The sequence below is a fragment of the Rissa tridactyla genome, chromosome 9 (assembly GCF_028500815.1).
Source record: "Rissa tridactyla isolate bRisTri1 chromosome 9, bRisTri1.patW.cur.20221130, whole genome shotgun sequence".
Lineage (NCBI taxonomy): Eukaryota > Metazoa > Chordata > Aves > Charadriiformes > Laridae > Rissa > Rissa tridactyla.
The window spans coordinates 26,486,440-26,504,016 of record NC_071474.1 but is presented as its reverse complement, the minus strand read 5'-3'; positions in this window follow the sequence as shown (position 1 = coordinate 26,504,016).

The following is a 17,577-nucleotide window of genomic DNA, read 5'->3' as shown; positions in this document are numbered from 1 at the left end:
CAGTGGGTAGTTATTACAGCTGGTGCGATATTCTTGGGCGGTATTCACCAAGCTTTTATTTAAGCCTTGATATTAATATGCTAATACGAGTACTCTTGCTAAATTCTAGTCTGCTTAATTATATTCTGCTTAGCTACCTTTCCATTGATATGGTTTTATTCTGCATTTCTTACCCGAATTTGTTGTATTGCATGAGATCTTGTAGCAGACACTGAGTATTCGACCTATCTTGAGAAATACCGTCTGACTGGTATGTGAGATGGATTGGGATTCTTCTCCTGTAAGGAGCTGCTGGACAGAAACGTGAGGTTTTGCTGTAAGAGAACTCATCAAAATTTATGACAAAGGAACATTTTTCCTCCTCTGATGCTCTGAAAATTCAGTGCAACAGATGGCCCCATGCTCGGTGATTTCTACTCTTAGCTTTGATGCTGTTTACATGTATAATCTTTAATACCTAAAGAAAATAAAAATCCATGTCTCTTTGGGCTGAGATAAGATGCAGAAGAATGAGTGAAGCATCCTGGTAAATGAGTTATTGGTGTGCCTGCTGACCCTAAAAGCATCATCACTTACATCTTCAAATCAGAAATCACAGTAAGAAAAGAGCTGAATACTTGAGGGAATACTGAAAGAGGAGCTGTCGTGGTGATCAATGGATGCTGCCAGCTTTGGCAGAGCTCTTCAGAAGCTTAATAGTTTAACAAAAGCATCTTAAAGGAACTTCTTTTATAAGAATCTTTTATATCTACTTCATAATAAATGAGCAAGTGGTTCATGAAACAAATACGGCTGTCTACAACAGGCTAATTTTTCCAGCCCTGTATCTTTTGAAGAGGTGTGAGTTGTCTGCAGTGGGGGTTAGACGTGTGGCATAGCATCCGTTTGGCGCTGGCTTTGCGTGTGCAGGTGCTCTCTCCTTGCTGGTTTTGCTATGAGAGGGTGGAGTCTGTAACATTTGTACGGTTCTGCAGAGATAATTTGGATTTTTCACCAGTTCCCAACCCCAGTCCCTTGCAGCAGCGTGGCCCTGCTTTCTGCAAGAGGGGAGCAGGCGCCAAGGGCCCTGCACGGCCGTGGTCATCCCTTGGCTCACTGCCCAGTCTGGCACTGGTGGGAGGAATCCTGTCCCCAGAGGTGATGGGAGCAGCCTGGCCCAGCACTGGGCTGGGAAAGTCTCAGAGAGGCAGGGCCCATGCTGTCTTTATTCCAGTTTTCTTGCAGAAGTGTGGAGCGGAGGAGAACTGAAATAAAATAGCATTCTCTGGGTGGATTTTGACTTTATAGATTCTGCTCATGTTGATGGTAAGTGTTTCCAACCCTAAGTGTCGCTTTCCCATTACTGTAATTATCTCATACTGGTAGAGCTACAAACAAGTCAAATAACCCAGTGTAATTAAAGCACTGATGAGACCTGAATTTGTGGCGCTCTCTACAGGGTTACGTTCTTATTCAGATTAAAACCTTTAGGCCGACTGAGTGAAATTCAGAAGGAGCTTAGCATCATAGTGCAAGATGTCAGGGACACAGCGATCCCTCTAAGGACAGAAGCTGCCGAGGAGCCTCAAAGATGGTCAGCTGCAGCCTGGCTGGGGGCAGCCCTGGCACCCAGGAGTAGATGTCAGCTCATGCTGAGGGTTTCTGTTTTTGTTTATTTACCTGTTTTAACAGCAGGCAGGAACTTGAATTGAGAAGGAGCAAGCTGGATTGTGATAGGCATGGAAAGACTTTTGGTAGGCGATGAACTCTGATGGGGACTTTGGTGCACTTTGGGCCCCTGTGGGTACCAGGACCCACTGAATTTCCCACATGGCCAGTCCCTCGGCTCATATGGTCCCTGATGTCTCTGCAGAGTGCTCCAGAGCAGTTTTTTGTTTAAAGGAGGGGGTATGAAGCACTCTTCAGAAAGGTGGAGTGCCCCACCATGTGCTGGAGATCAGCAGGTGAGGCTCATCTGGAAGTGAAATCCGTCTGCACAGACAGGGACCGGACTGACGCCCTGCCGTGGGCTCAGGGACTGAGAGAGGTGCTATAAGGAAATTTCTTTCCCTATCTGCCTCTGGCCTCCTGCTCTGACCAGTGTGGAGAGGTTTGGAAACCACATGCTGTGAGGGCTGGAGCCCCTCTGCCATGGGGACAGGCTGAGAGAGTTGGGGGGGTTCAGCCTGGAGAAGAGAAGGCTCCAGGGAGACCTTAGAGCCCCTTCCAGTCCCTGAAGGGGACCTACAGGAAGGATGGGGAGGGACTTTTTATCAGGGAGTGCAATGATAGGACACGGGGTAACAGCTTCAAACTGAAAGAGGGGAGATTTAGATTGGATATCAGGAAGAAATTCTTCGCTGTGAGGGTGGTGAGGCACTGGAACAGGTTGCCCAGGGGAGTTGTCAATGCCCCATCCCTGGAGGTGTTCAAGGCCAGGCTGGACGGGGCTTGGAGCAACCTGGTCTGGTGGGAGGTGTCCCTGCCCAGGGCCGGGGTTGGAACTAGATGATCTTTAAGGTCCCTTCCAACCCAAACCATCCTATGATTCTGTGATTTTATGTTGAGTTGTGACCCTAAAGTGATCTCTGCTGCCTCTGGCCTGGAGCAGCCTGGAGATGATGGGAGATACTGGGATGACCCCTGACTTCCCGCTCTGCCACAGTGACGCTGGCGTGCAGGGCTGGCTGAGCACCACTGCCTCGCAGGGAGCACGGTGGGACCACATGGTGCTGACACCCTGGGGTGGTCTTTTAAATGGGACAATGAGTAGTAAATGTGGGCTACACCGGTTTCTATTTAATTTATTACATTTCTCAAGGGATGAATCCTCTAGGCAAGATTATACATTACTGCAGCAAATTATCCAAATGTACAAGAGTTATTGAGGAGTTAAATGCATCTGAGTTACGGAGTGCCAAGCATCCTGGGAACAGACAATTCTGATAATGTCCTTTGATTGTGTTAGAGCCATTTTATGGGTAATACGTCTGAATAAATCTGAAAATGTCAAACCTATACATTAGCAAGAGATTTGTCTTAATGCTCCACACTACTGAGCAGTGCAGGGCACAGAACTGGCATTTGGCAGTGGGGAGGGCTGGGATGGGGCGGGGAGCTCCTTGGAAGGGACAGCACTACTGTGCATCTCATACCGCTGCCGAATCCTGCTCCGAACCGCATCTCTGGGGGAATGGGGGGTGCCGTCGTGACCCTGCCGTTTTCTGGGGGATGGTCTGAAAATGTCGCTGTTGGTCCGAATGCCTGCCAAAATGAGTATTGCGGTGGGTTGGAATCACCTCTGCACTGCCTTTGTATTCCAGTGGCATGCTGCGCCTCGCACGGGCTGCTTACCTTCTCTCCGGCTATTGGAGCGTCAGGATGCCACAGGGAACAGGGCTAATGCTCCTGGCTTCAGACGGATATGCTGACAAGTGAATGCAACAGCTGGCTGCTATTTGTCTTTTATTTGAATAGAAAACCCACTCCAAATACTAGCACAAATGAAAGAGGGGAAAAAAGAAATCTGATTAAAAAAAAAAAAGCGATCAGCAGAGGGGTTTTATGGGTGTTTTGTATTTAGGGGATTTTTGCGTTGGGGTTTTTTTTGGTGGTTTTTTTGTTGGTGGGTTTTTTTTGGTTGTTGTTGGCTTGTTTTTTGTTTTTTTTTTGTTTGTTTTCCTTTGCCTTAGGTTAATATCAATAGAACTGCGCCTGAAGGAAAAATTAACCAGGTGGCCTTCCAACGACTGCCTGCACTGACAACGGGATGGCTTTGTGAGGGGGAAGCTGCTCGCTGCTGCTCTGTGCCGAGATCTAAAGAGCTCCCTGCTCCGGGGGAGTGCTCTGCTGGAAAAATTAGCCTTCCGAAGGACTGCGGTGTGTGCGCGCACGAATAAATCATGGCGCCAGAAATACTGAGCAAACACCTATGGTAACAGCACTGAAACATTAAGTGTCCCTGCTGTTTTGGGAATAGGTAGCCAAGAGACAAGGTAGCTGGCCTGTTCCAGAGAAGCAAGAAGGCCAGTGGCATCCTGGGGTGCATCAAGAAGAGCGTGGCCAGCAGGGGGAGGGAGGTCATCCTCCCCCTCTGCTCTGCCCTGGGGAGGCCACATCTGGAGTGCTGTGTCCAGTGCTGGGCTCCCCGGTTCCAGAAGGACAGGGAACTGCTGGACAGGGAACAGCAAAGGGCTACCAAGATGCTGAGGGGACTGGAACACCTCTCTCATGGAGAAAGGCTGAGGGATTTGGGTCTCTTCAGTCTGGAAAAGAGACGACTGAGGGGGGACCTTATCAATGCTTATAAATACTGAAAGGGTGGGTGTCAGGAGGATGGGGCCAGGCTCTTCTCAGTGGTGTCCGGTGACAGGACAAGAGGTAACGGGCACAAACTTGACCATGGGAAGTTCCACCTGAACATGAGGAGGACCTTCTTTCCTGTGAGGGTGGCAGAGCCCTGGCACAGGCTGCCCAGAGAGGTGGTGGAGTCTCCGTCTCTGGAGACATTCCAAACCCGCCTGGAGGCGTTCCTGTGCCACCTGCTGTGGGTGACCCTGCTCTGGCAGGGGGTTGGACTGGGTGATCTCCAGAGGTCCCTTCCAACCCTATGATTCTATGATTCTATGAAGCAGGGCAGTTTGAGAGACTGTGGAATGAGGGTCTCTGGTGCCCCATAGCCCTGCCATGGAGGGGAAGTACGGGGATAAGGTCTGCCCTGTGTGCGGGGCAAGCTCTGAATAGTCCAGTTCTGGGGTATTAAGCAGACTTTGCAGCACATAGAGTTTCTGTCATGTCATTAAATTAATCAGGCTGGGAAATGATGTGAATGGCTCCTTACGAGAAAGAGCCTGTGCCCAAGCTGCACCGTGGCTTCGCTGGTGTCACTCCCAGATGCTAACGACAAGACAAAAGTACAGGGAATGCAGCTCTCCGTGGAAAGGAGATGAGCTCTGTAGCTGATTCACCAGCTCCTCCATTACAACGGGGAACTTTTCAGAAGGAGAAGTTATGCCCTAGGCTGTTACATATGTGGCACTAGAAATCCTGCCATACCATGCAAAACTGCAGTAGCTAAGGCTTTTAATGACGTTATTCACCTTATGGGGCCCTGTTTTTTTAATAATTGTAACTAACTAGTGTTAAGCTAAGAAAAAAGAAGTGTGAATACTTTTAGTGTAAAAATAATACAGATAGTAGCAAGCAAGTGGGGGAGCTACCTCTGCTCTAAATGAATAGGAGATCAGATCACCAAATTCAGCTGGGATTTATGTGTTTTGTCTAACAACATACATTCGCTTCTGCATCTCATCTGTGTAACGCAGCCAAATGCTAAAGCGTGTACCATACACCATCTCAATATGAAACAGATGAGACATTTCAGAAATTCTTTCGGGAGTGGTCGGCAGTGGACGGCTCTACGGAATTTCATGTTAGGGCTGGAGAAATTTAGCAGCCTCTGGTAAAGCAGTTCTTGTTCCTGAGGACAGGACACCCTAAGGAGAGGCAGGCAATCCAAAGGCAGATTTCATTTGAGGTTCTGGGGCTTTACTGGTTCTCGTAAGAGGAAAAGATACAAACTGCAGATGTTTTAGATTCGTAGCCCTGCTCTCAGTGCTGTTTAAATGTTTGATGTCCTGCATGTAAAACTTGCCATCAGAGAATTTTTGGTTTTTTTAAATACTGGTATGAACAATAGGCTGTTGTGAAAGAGTGGAAGGCACTTCACTCAGAAGAGAGAAGCTGCAATATGTTTTGTGGAGGTTTATCAAGTTTAACAAGTTTAACAAAGTTTAACAAGTGGTTTATCAAGGTTCAAGAAGTTCGATGGCAAGGTTCACGATATTTATTGCTGTATGGAGGAAACATACAAAGGAAAATTCAGTTAGAATCGGGTTAGAGTGATTCACAGAGACCAGAGATGCAAAAGGGTAAGGAAGACCCTCCCATGGAGTCATGAGGTCCAGAGTGGACCTCCTTGCCTTCTAAACTCCTGATGGAGCTTAGGTACAGCTGGGTCCAGTCTTAGTCTCAAACTTGGACAATGGTTTATGTTTAATGGAATTATCTGTACAAAGTTTGTAGTAATCAATAGCTACACGGATTAGTATTGTTTCATTCTGCATGCTCTCAGTCACTTACTAAAGACCTGCTGTTGGCAAAAGGCCTCTCTGCCTTGAGGAGCAGCCCTGAGAGGTGTCCCAGCTCAAGGGGAGATCGCCGCTGCGCAGGGAGAGCTCAAAAAAGGCTCCTTTGGGCTGTCATATTTATGGAATAAAGTGGTTGGCTCGAAGTCAAATTACATGCGATGGGAAAGGGATGCATGAGACTCCTTGTACCCACAACTTTCTTTGTTCCTGGATAAATCAGTCTTGGAAAAGCCACTCACTATTCATATGTTAATGTTCCATAGTCATATGCCTGGATGCTCACTGTGTCACTCTGCTCCTTTGTGGGTTTTCAGAGAACAGATTGAATCGAGCAGAGCTCTTGGCCTGGCTCCGGCTCCAGCCTTTCCCTCCTTTGGAGCCTGTACCAACCTCGTGCTAGTTTGGGCAAGGGGTTGAGTGCATCCATCCCAAAGGCTCTGCATTGAAATGTTTCTCCCATAGAAATAAATGCAGAAAATATTGCAAATAGACCTCTGAAGGAATACTACGCTGACAGTGTATTGCTCACAAAAAGAATTACAACTGCATAGTAATTCTTTTGCAGTGCTAATGGAGAGCTACTTACCCAAATCATTTAAAAATAACCTCCTTCAGCGGGTTGCAGAATCACCTCTTACCCCAAGGAGACATGGAGAGTGAGTATCAGAGACTGAGTAACTGATGGCACCGTGCTCTGGGGACAAGAAATGGGAGATGCCTGGGTTGAGGTGCTCTGCCAAGTGGATAAAGCTTGTAAGAGACACAGCTTATGAGGAGCCAACTGTAAATTGGCAGCCAAGGCTGTCGTTCAGTTTTGTGTTTGTAAAGTGCTTAGAACTGGAGCCCTGATGGTGACTCCAAGGTGCTGGGGTAGTATAGGTACTTAACGAGAAAGATGATGGATGTTCATGAATATCCATGAAATTCATGAAATTCATGATTATGACTGATTATGGCAATATAACAGCATTTCCTGTAACACTTTGAATGTTCTTGTATAAGGGTTTGGTTATGTATTTTAGTCTCCTTTGTTAAAGGGAGTCCTTGAATAAGTAGCAATATTTAGAGCTATATTTATAAAAAAAGCCTTCAACCTAGTGAATGTCTGCCCATTTATGGATATAATTGTGCAGCTGAATAAGTGCCCTCAACTTAAACAAAGGCTCTGAGACGTGCCAGGAAGCTTTGCCGATGTGGAGACACAACATGCAGAGCTGGGATCTGTGGCCCGCAGAGCAGCTGGAGCGTACGCAGTCCCGTTGATGTGTCAGAGTAACTTTGCCTCTTCTCAATGAAGATATTGTTGACTCTTAAAGGGATCGTCAGCAGTTCTGTTTTCCAGACTAACATGGCACAGGGGTTTTTGGTCTCATGGGGGGTGGGAGACCTACCTTTAATTAGAAGCCTCTTTCTGACTGAGTGTCTCTCAGGCCTGTTGGAGAATTGTTTTCTTCTAGTCTAGAAAATGGTAGAGTATGTTGAGTCTTTTTTTCCCTTTGATCTTCTTCCTGTTGAGTCTTTTTTTTCCTTTGCTCTTTTTTTCCTGCTTGTCTGTTTTCCTTTACCCAGGCCGATAAGCAGGGAGCAGGAACCCGTTCCGAGGAGATGGGGGGCTCTGCCGGGCGTGCGGCTCAGCAGTGCCCTCCCGAGCTGTCCCCCTCTCAGTCAGGCCCTCCGGGTCCACCTGGAGCCTCTGGAAGGCTTCTTCTGTCTCTCTTGGACACCTGCAAGGGACAGGTTGCCTTTTTCCCTGCTGATTGTGCAGCCAGGAGAGAGCACCAATATAATTTGGATCCAAGAGTTTCTCCTTCGGGCTTCCTGTTGCACCACGTCCACTAAAGTGGAGAGAAGCAAGTGACAGCATCGGGGTTCCAACCTAGAAAGGGCTGGGTTGGGTTTGGTTTAACCACCCTTGGCCCTGGATTCTGTGTTCCGATCCCGCTGCTGAGGAATTCCAGTTTACTGTGTCCAAAGTTTCCAAAGAGATACTGCATTTTTCCAAGTGATGAAAAAATTCCTACTTTCTTTCATACTTTTTTTTTTCATTTGTGTTTTTTTCCCCTAATGGGAAAATATGAAATACCTCAGAGTCACTGCTTTTCATTTTAAACAATTTTCAGTATGTTTCCTATGCAGGAATAAACAACAACCAAAAAAATGCCATGAGATTACTTTAGCAGTTGCTCATGGTATGCGAAAGTATTTGCGTGCCCTTTTTTTAACCTAGTTTGTAAGCCTATCCTTTAAACACCTAATTTCAAACAGAAATGAAAGAAAAATTTAAAAATATTGAAAGAGGAGGTAGAAATGCAGTTGCTTTTCTTTTTTGCCGAGGCAAGACTTCATTCCTCTGAAGACAGAGAGTAGGTGATGGTGAGGACAGCGATGAATCATTCATCCTTGAGACCTTCAGTTGTTTGAGGAGATGCAGGGCCGGCACATCTCAGTTCCTGGCTGATCTTACGCCCCAAATCTCCATGCTCTGGAGCAGCCCGTGCCATGGGAATACGAACAAGGATTAGGTTCTTGAGAGAGAAAAGCAGCAAAAAAATGCATCTGGTTCGGGCTCTCCGTGTCAGACCCGTGTCACCAGGCTCTCTGAGAGGAAGGGCAGCATCTAGCAGATTTCTTGGTTAAAAATTGATAAAAATAGGCCAAGACCTTTCTCTTTTTTTTTTTTTTTTTTTAAAAAGTAATTATATGAGTCGTCAGAAACCTGGAGTATCTGCCAGTTTGGAAATAGCACAGAGAGTTCAGCGTTTCCCAAGGCATTTTTTTTTTTGGCAGTTCTCTGGAGCTGGATGATTGGTATCTGAGTCTCATCTCCCTTAGTTCCTGAAATGGCAAAAATGCATCCGACTAATCAGTGACATTGGGGTGGCTTTCGCGTGCCCATAAGCATATCAGGGGACTTCGTCTCCCCGGCCCGGAGATCTGCCCTTTCTCCCCTGTGCTGGGAGCCTCATTGTTTCGCCATATTGTGGGGTTGTTTCAGCGCCCACAGGAAACTTCAGAATTGCAAATTCTTCAATTTAGAGGTATCTTAGAAAAACCCACCGACCAACCAAAGCAAGCACAAGCTTAACTATGTCTTTTTTGACCGGGACAGAGGAAATCATAACTCTTCTCAGACCCTGAATGAGGCCCTCTGACCCATTGCCGTTGCTCTTTATGTCCTCTCATACCTCTGTACCCATCTGAACAGCCAGTTTATCCCACCCTACGCTGCTTGATTAGCTTGCGTTGTGCTGGGCAGGGGATGTTTGTGTTTTCCCAGCCAGAGGGATGGGAGCTGTGAATGGTATGCCTCTCAGGAACAAGTCTCCTAGATATGCCCATGCACACACTCCAGCCCATCCCACGGCCAGTGCCGTGTGTCCACATGCGCCTCTGCCTCTCCGCTCTGCTCTCCATAGGGCTCCCCAGCCTGCAGCTGCAGAGGTTTTGACATGCTTCCTCAGTCACCGCGCTGCTGAGGCCAGGAACGTTTTGGAAGGCGCTGTGCAGTATCAGGGCATCCATATGGAGCACCCCAGGCAGCATGAAGTATTATTTCTCCAAGTGTGATAGAAACATCTCTGCCTGCACGGCCCCGGCCTCCGCAGCTGTTCTCCAAGCTGCTGAGCCAGGGAGCAACTGGGCTTTCCTTAGTGGGATACTGCAGACTCTCAACGTCTCCAGGGTCCATAATTACACTTTAGAGCCTGGCCGCCTTTGTGGGAAATCCCCACCAAATCCATTAATCAGGCTGTAGAGCGAGATTGGCGACGATGCTTATTAATCAGAGCATAGCGCTTCCCATTGCTAGCACCTCATGGCCTGTCTCTTTAACGGCAGCGAGCTGTCAGTTCTGCTTCTGCTCATCTTCCTGAGAAACTCGAAGGAAATATTTCCTGATTGAGGCAAGAGGAACTATGGTGGCTCACACGACCTGCAGCTTATTTTGGGTAAATAGATAGAAATTCCCAAGGGGCTTATTCATCCTATATTAACATTTTTCCTGAGGCTGGAAAACGCCAAGTTGTTGTGACCCTAAAGCAGCAGGACACTGAAATGTTCTGGAAATCCAGTGCCCACAAACATGTATGAGTTTGTTGTGTGTTGTGTTTTGTTTAAAATCTGAAAAGTCCTTTCTGTGTTAAATACGGGCGCTGCGGTGTTGAAATGAAGCTCGGAGCTGGGGTGGTGATAGCTGTAGCTAGCTTTAAAGTATAAGCCCTGTGTATTTCGTATACTCAAAAGAAAATCATTGCAGTTGTGTTTCCGTGTATACGGACAAGGCAGATTCCCATTGACAAGGAGGGAGTTACTATTGCTGTAACTTCAAATGTAATGGGAGCAGGGCCAGGCTCTGGGTGCTGGGGGAGTTCACACCGTCAGACCCGCCATGCGTGTCTGAGGTGCCACCCAGTGATCGCCTGTAATTACACGAGTGACCGTCTCTCGCGAGCGGTGTCACCTCCCACTGCCTCACCTCTGCAGCGTAGGATAGCGCACAGCAGCAAAGGCCTGATACATCATAAATGCAAATTTGTGTCCTTCTGGTTACAGGGCATAGCGGCTAAGTTAAAATATTAGCTATTACTAATATATATCTGTATATATCCATAATATCTGTAGATCTATGAACAGATTAGCCGTCTCCACAAGGCACCGGTGATGTTCCATGGAGGAGGATGTGCAGACAGGGAGAGGACTAAATATAACGTTGAACGATACATAACATGAACTAAAGGCATAGCACTACTAACAATTTGAGGTTGCGTGCGTATTTACCATATGGATGAAACGCTTATTAAACAAGTGCACGATACACACTTGATAGAAGAAATAACAAAAAGGAGTGCATGGTATCATTATAAAGAGTACATATAAACGCTTATAAAGGAGAGAAAGGATTCTTTGGATAACGATCGCAGCGGTTTTGCCTTTTGATGAATGGCAGAGCAGTTTGGTATTGCCCTAGCGAGGAAATCTGAGGTCTGCAATGGAGGCAGCTAGATAAGGTGATTCTGGAATCAGTAGTTTAGAGAATTCAGAGGAGCCAGTTCCAATGAAACGCCAGCAGGCAGATCGCTTCCCATCGTGCGGCGGCATCGCACGCTGCTGGGCATCACCTTCCCAGGAGGTGGGTGGCAGCAGTTTGCTGGGGCAGAAAATCCCAGGAGTGCTGGCTGGCAGGAGGAGTCAGAAGGACGGCACCGATGAAACCCCACATTTTTGTTGGTGTATGTCATCACAATTAGTCAATTAGTATTTGCTCTCCCTGCCCTCCCACCTCCATTTTAAGGCCTGACCTAATGCATACTTAATTTGGGCACTTACTGATGACTGGAGTATACTCTGTAAAGTGTTCGTGTATCTGAATTATGCTTTCAGGTCTAGTTTCTTTTATCCTATGTAGATCTCTTCAGTACTTCCTCACTGGATGATGTTGTTTTGTTTCTCTCTTGAGCTGACGTTAGAGATTAAAAGCAGTGCTGGATCTTACCTGTAGCCCAACAGCTTCTTGTCTGCAGTAGCTGGGAATGCAAATTAGATGGTTTATCAGTATCTAATTTGCCATTCTTAATGTCATTCTGCAGATGGCTACAGGAAAAGGGGGTTCGTATACAAGTAATGCCTACATCTTGATTAATTCTAGATGAGCTCAAACAAAAGCTACTCACCCTTTAAAGTTGGCGGGGGAAATAAAGGCAAGTCTTTATGCTCAGCAGCACATGCACAGCTTGGAGACAATGTGTGTGCCAGGCCTGTGTGTGGCAACAAGGCGAAATCTTCTCCCTTCATGGTGTGAGGACACTGGGGCCCTGGAGGATGGTTTACGAGTACCGGCAGAAAGTGCTGAATGATGAGATGGATGGAACGATGTGGCACAACTTCAGCAGTAGGGCAGCAGCGAGGCAGAGGTCCCTGGGACACCTCCTGGGTAACACGCACGGGGCAGGGTCCAGCGAGGAGTGGGAAGGAGCAAGAGAAATCCCGATCCTGCTTCTGCCCCATATCTCCAAGCCACATATGGGCTGATGTCCCGGTCTGGTCTCAGCTTGTCCCTGTCCCCACGGAGGTGCCTGATGCCCTGGGCCTGCCCTGTGCCCTGGCTGGGCTGGTGGGAAGTGCCTGTGCCCCCAGGGAGCCCCCAGCCCTCACTGCACCCAGACAGCAGCCGCTTTTAACTTGTGTTTGTGTCTGTAATTAAAACTCTAAATGACTTCTGGCTCTTCATCCATGCCAGGATGCGAAAAGGAGAAAGACAACTTGTGGAGTCCGGTATGAAACCTTCAGGTCATCTTGTACGAAATGTAAGATCAGATAGGTCTAAACCTGACTGATAGCTTTGAAGAAGAAATAGATAAAAGGATCCACAGTCTATTTGAAGAAAAATCGCCATGAAGAAGTTACAGTATGGCCAAGACAAATAGACTTAAAATTACACTTTGAAAGATGGTGTGAGCTAGAGGAGAGAGGAAGGAGGAGGGGTTTGAATGCCAGAAGCAACCTGCAGTTTTATTTGTGAAGTCTCTGCAAAACCTAAAGGAAAAAATAAAGGGATGAACTCAGAACGATGTAAACTGTGTCTATGAAAAAAAGCTTAAAAGAGTGGAAACATTCAAAGGAAAACAAGAACAAATCAACAGCGCTAACCGGTCTGGTATGTAATGATTGACAAGAATAGGACGGAAAACCCTATAAATGTTTTTTTATTTGGGATTATGCTTCATGTAGTGTAACCATTGCAAACAAGAAATATTACTGCTGTTTGACAGACTTGCCATCTAGCAAAATATTTCCCAGCATATGAATAATTGCTTAGCAATGTGCTCGTGAATGAAGAAATCAAGGTGATGTGGTGGTCGTATACCAGTGAAAGTAAAAGGAATGTTTCTGGAAAACCTATTGACTTCAAAGAGGCAGCTTTCTGGGTTGTAATTTCTAAAGAAGGCTATTTTAGCAACAAGGTTCCCTCTTGCCAAACGGTAAAAATGAAAATAAAAACTTGATGGCTTAAAAGGGGGAGGCAGGCTGGCTCGCAAGCAGAGGATGCAGAGGGGAGAGACGCAGTGTTGCGTGCAGGTTGGTGCCCTCGCAGGGTTCTGACTGACCTGTTGGGATTGGGATTGTGTTTCTTACAGCACCAATGTTAGGTGCGAAATAATTTGTATAGCATCGGAACTGGAGATGAGACAAGACCTTTTGGTCTTTCCCCTACCGCATAAAAGGCATATCTGTATGTCAGAGGGTTTTTTTCCTGTTCTGATTAGGGAGATTATTGCACCGTTTCCATTGAGCATCTCTCCCAGGGATGGGAAGAGATAAACCTCTGTGGCTTGCCTGACATTCAGCCCTCCATTCTTCTTTGATTAATTTTCCCCATTTTTTTTTTCATCTCTTATGTATTCCAATTCCTTTCTGCAACCCCCTCAAAGCATTTAGCACCCCGTGCGTGATTGCTTGCTCCACACGTGTGTGCTCTTCTTTCTTTGCACAGTAATCTCTATAGCCCTGTAATCTCTGTGGCTGCCTAAACTAAACAACTAATTGTATTCATCAGCAAACTCCTCTGATGGCTTGGTCCACTGAAAAAGAGCATTAAGAGCAGGTGGTGAGCTGTGATTGCTGTTTCTGATTGGAGAAGAATTATGCATGTCTTTATTTTCATTATCTCTTCCCTCTGTCTTCCCACCTGCTGCTGGGTCTGCTCTTAATACTGCAGCAGGGCCTGCCTTTTTCCCTCTCGCTGCACTTAGCTGTGGAGATAAGGCTACAGAGGGGTGCGAGGTCCTGGCTGCTGTTCTAATTGCAGCATCGACATTGGGGGACTGGGGCAAAACGCTGACTGAGAACCAAGGGAAGGCATAATTGCATGAATTAATGATGGATGGAGGGATTAAACTTTTGCTCCTAGCTTCCAAGCCATGCAAAATATTTTGAGAGCAGTATTTTAACAAGAAGAATGAGAAAAATGCTAAAGCACTGAGATGCCCGAAGGGCTTGATGGTTATCTCAAGACTGGGCACGGTCCTTCCCTTAAGGGAAACGGAGCGCTCTGGGCTGGATTTCCAACGTCATCTGCTCCCAGACATGAGCGGATGGGACTCACTACTTCAGAGATTACTTGCTGGGATGCTCTAAATCCACAGCGGAGTAAAAGGTCTGTGTTCTTTGTGCTGCCGAGGTTTGGAACAGAAGAGTCTGCTCAACAGAGGTTTGGCCCTTGGTGTGCCGCAGCCCGAGGAAATCCCGGTTACCTGTGGGGCACCTGCAAAGCGCAAGTGGGAATCCTCCAGAAACAGAGCTATTGAAAAGCAGATGTTACTGATGAGAATATGATCGTTAGTGTTGTTATGTTTCCGTTTGTGGAAGTACTGCCTTATGGCCTGGCTGGGTCGCTGTGGGGAGGAGGTCATGGCTGCATTCCTGCTGGGTTCCTTACCTGCAGAAGGTCCAACATGTAAGACCTGTGAAGGGCTTTGTAACATCTCGTTGCCTTTAGACCTTGGTACAGATGATGTCAATTTTCTTAATTTACTAAATCAACTCTTCTGGAGTCTTACGCTGTGTAACTCTGCTGTTGCTCAGTGAATCTGTGTTAAGCTGTGAGAGCCACAAAACAAAAATTACACTTCAGGGTTGAAATCTGTCTTACTTTCCTTAAGGAAATGCACGACCTGGTGTTGCGGTTTTAGCTAGGCTTAGGTCTGCAAAACTCAGGCACATTTGCATGTCCACACAGGCTGCCCACTGTGCATCCCCGTGGGCTCCAAAGGTGGCCTGGCCTTGTTATCCCTGGGTTTTCCCTTTGTGAGCCATCCACCTCCACCTCTGTTCACAGGTTGGACACCGAGGACCTAACGCTGGGCTGCTCTCACCTTTTCCTCTCCTGTCTGATTCGGTTGTAAGTTGGGCAGCCTGTTTTTGGGCAATGAAGCCAAAAATACTTGACTTCATTTTCTCTGCATTCCTTTTCCAAAGTGCACTTTGGTCTTCAGAAAGAGGGACACCTTCCTGCCTTGGCAGCACCACAGAATGTGGAATCAGATGTGTCTAGTTACAGAACAGGTACCGCTTACGAGCTGTTGCTTGACATTTTCTTGCATGACTATGAAAAAGGAATATTGAACAGGATAATATTTTTTTAAAAGTATACAAAAGCATCCCACTGCTGTTTTAAGCTGAGTATTTAAAGCATTCTGTGAGCCCTGGGGAGAGGAAGAGCTTTCCATTCACAGCCACCCTTTGAGCTTTTTGCATGAACTCAGGTAGCTGAGAGAAATGCTTCGGTCCTTTCAAAAGCTGAGCCAGAGCCCACTGCCCTTTGTTGCGGTCTCGGCTAAAATAAGTTTTTTTCTAATAAAGATAAATGTGTTCTAAATTAACATGCACTGTAGTAACTCCGTTCTTTTGATGAGGGAACAATCAGGAAATTGCAAATGAAGATAATAAAAGAAAATATAGTAGCTCTTCCATACCTTGCAAATCTAATGAAATTAATTTTACTGGTTTCAATTTTAAAACACAGTGAAAGCAGGCCTGCAGCAAGACCACACCGTCTATCAGGAAGGGTGGTGGTGGTCAATCTGAGCTGCAGAAACTTTAGTGCTCTGCTCCCAGCAATGGGCTGCATCTGGCCAAGCTTGGGCTTGAGCGGACCCTGTGTTGGGAGACCAGTTGCTTTTTAAATACCTGTTTGTGCCTTGTAGGACCATGATGGGGAGCTACGGCTGGTGGTATACGGGGAATAGGAGGGAGGTTGTGCCGCTACAGTGGGCCGAGCAATGTCAGCTGGAAGCCCTTTGTGAGCAGAACAGCAGCCCAGGTAAAGGCTGAGTGGTGGGAGAGTCATAGAATCGCAGAATGGTTAGAGTTGGAAGGGACCGTAAAGACCATCCAGTTCCAACCCCCCTGAAGGAGGAACTAGTCCCCGTACTGCGGCTGGGGGCCTGGTATGCAGGCTGGGCATCGATCGGGGCGGTGAGATACAGGACAGCTTTTCCAGGGACTGGGAGAAGTCAGAATTCCCTGGGGTCCCACCGGAGAAAATGACCAAATAAAAAAATTCCCAAACAGCAGCTCTTGCTGCTGCTGCTTCGGTTTGGGAAGGCAGTACGTGCCTCTGCGTGCGCAGTTACTTTGTACAGGTGGGAATCGGAGAAACAGAGGGGCTCCTGTTGGAGGTGATCATTTCAGAGGTTTTATCTTGACGTGCTGCCTTTGTTTCGCTCCTCTTTCCCGCTGGCGTGTGGTGAGGATGATGGCGGGATCCGTGAGAAGGGGCGCCCACAGCCCATGGAGCCTGGGAGCATCCTGCAGGCCCCAAGGGGAGCCCAAGAGAATCTGCAAGGACTCAGCACCACGTGCTCTCAGCATCCAGTAATACCAGTAGTGAAGGGGTTTTCTGAGTCAGAGGATTATGTGTCATCCCAGTTTGGGACGAAGGGCTGCTGCGGGCGCTCCGGGACAGAGCTACGGAGCTTTTGGAGCATGGGAGCTGCGGAGCTGGGTCAGACCTTGGCTCGGCCGGATCCTGGTCCTGCTTGGTGTCAGAGACCTTTGCTTCAAGGGGAGTGCCAAGGAGCCATCTGCAGGTAAGGATGACACGGGCGGCTTGAGACTGAGCTAATGGTCCCCTGCGAGGCAATCAGGGGTTGGCAGTCGCTGGAGAGTGTTGGTTCTTCTACTGAAACCCAGCTGTTCTCATAAGCTGGTGTCAGTGCCCCGTCCTCTTCTGAATCCTGCTTCAGTGTTAACCGCTGGTGTTTGGCACAAAGTTGCAGTGGATTAGCTGACATTTTATATTTATTTTTAAATTGGTGGCCCTTCACCCCTCTGACTGTTCTCTCATTTCACAGCACAAGAGGGAGAAGCCGCCTAGACATTTTTGGCCCAGTGTCTGTAAGCTCCTCACTGCTTTATACCAACTTTTGGTTTTCATTGCTGTCTTTTCAAAGCTTCCCTCAACTTTTTGTTTCCTTTTCATGTAGCATTTCCCCCTGGTTTCTGTCATTGTTGTTGCACTCTCTGACCTTCATCCTCTCCGTCCCTCATTGTAAATATTTTCCTTTATAGTAACTTTAGGATTACTAAACACAGTTTCATTGGGTGTGCGGTTGGATTTTTATAATGCAGCATATCAATGAATGTGTTTTACTGATGTCCCTAGAAACTGTACTCTTGAACAGAGACCTCATTGTGCTTTATAACTTTATAAACTTTATGCAACTTTATAAACGCACGATGGAAACGGCCTGTGCGTGGGAGAGCTGGTGAGGATGCGAGGAGCTGGGTCTGCAGCGAGTAAGGTGATGGGGTCACTCGCAATAGGGGACATCGAGCCCCAGCTATCGCTGTAGCTGCCCGGTTTTGTGGTTGAGGAGTAATGAGAAATGGGTGGTGAATGAGCAGGTGTGAGTTACGAAACCTTCTGGCTTGAGAGACATGAGGAGAGGCA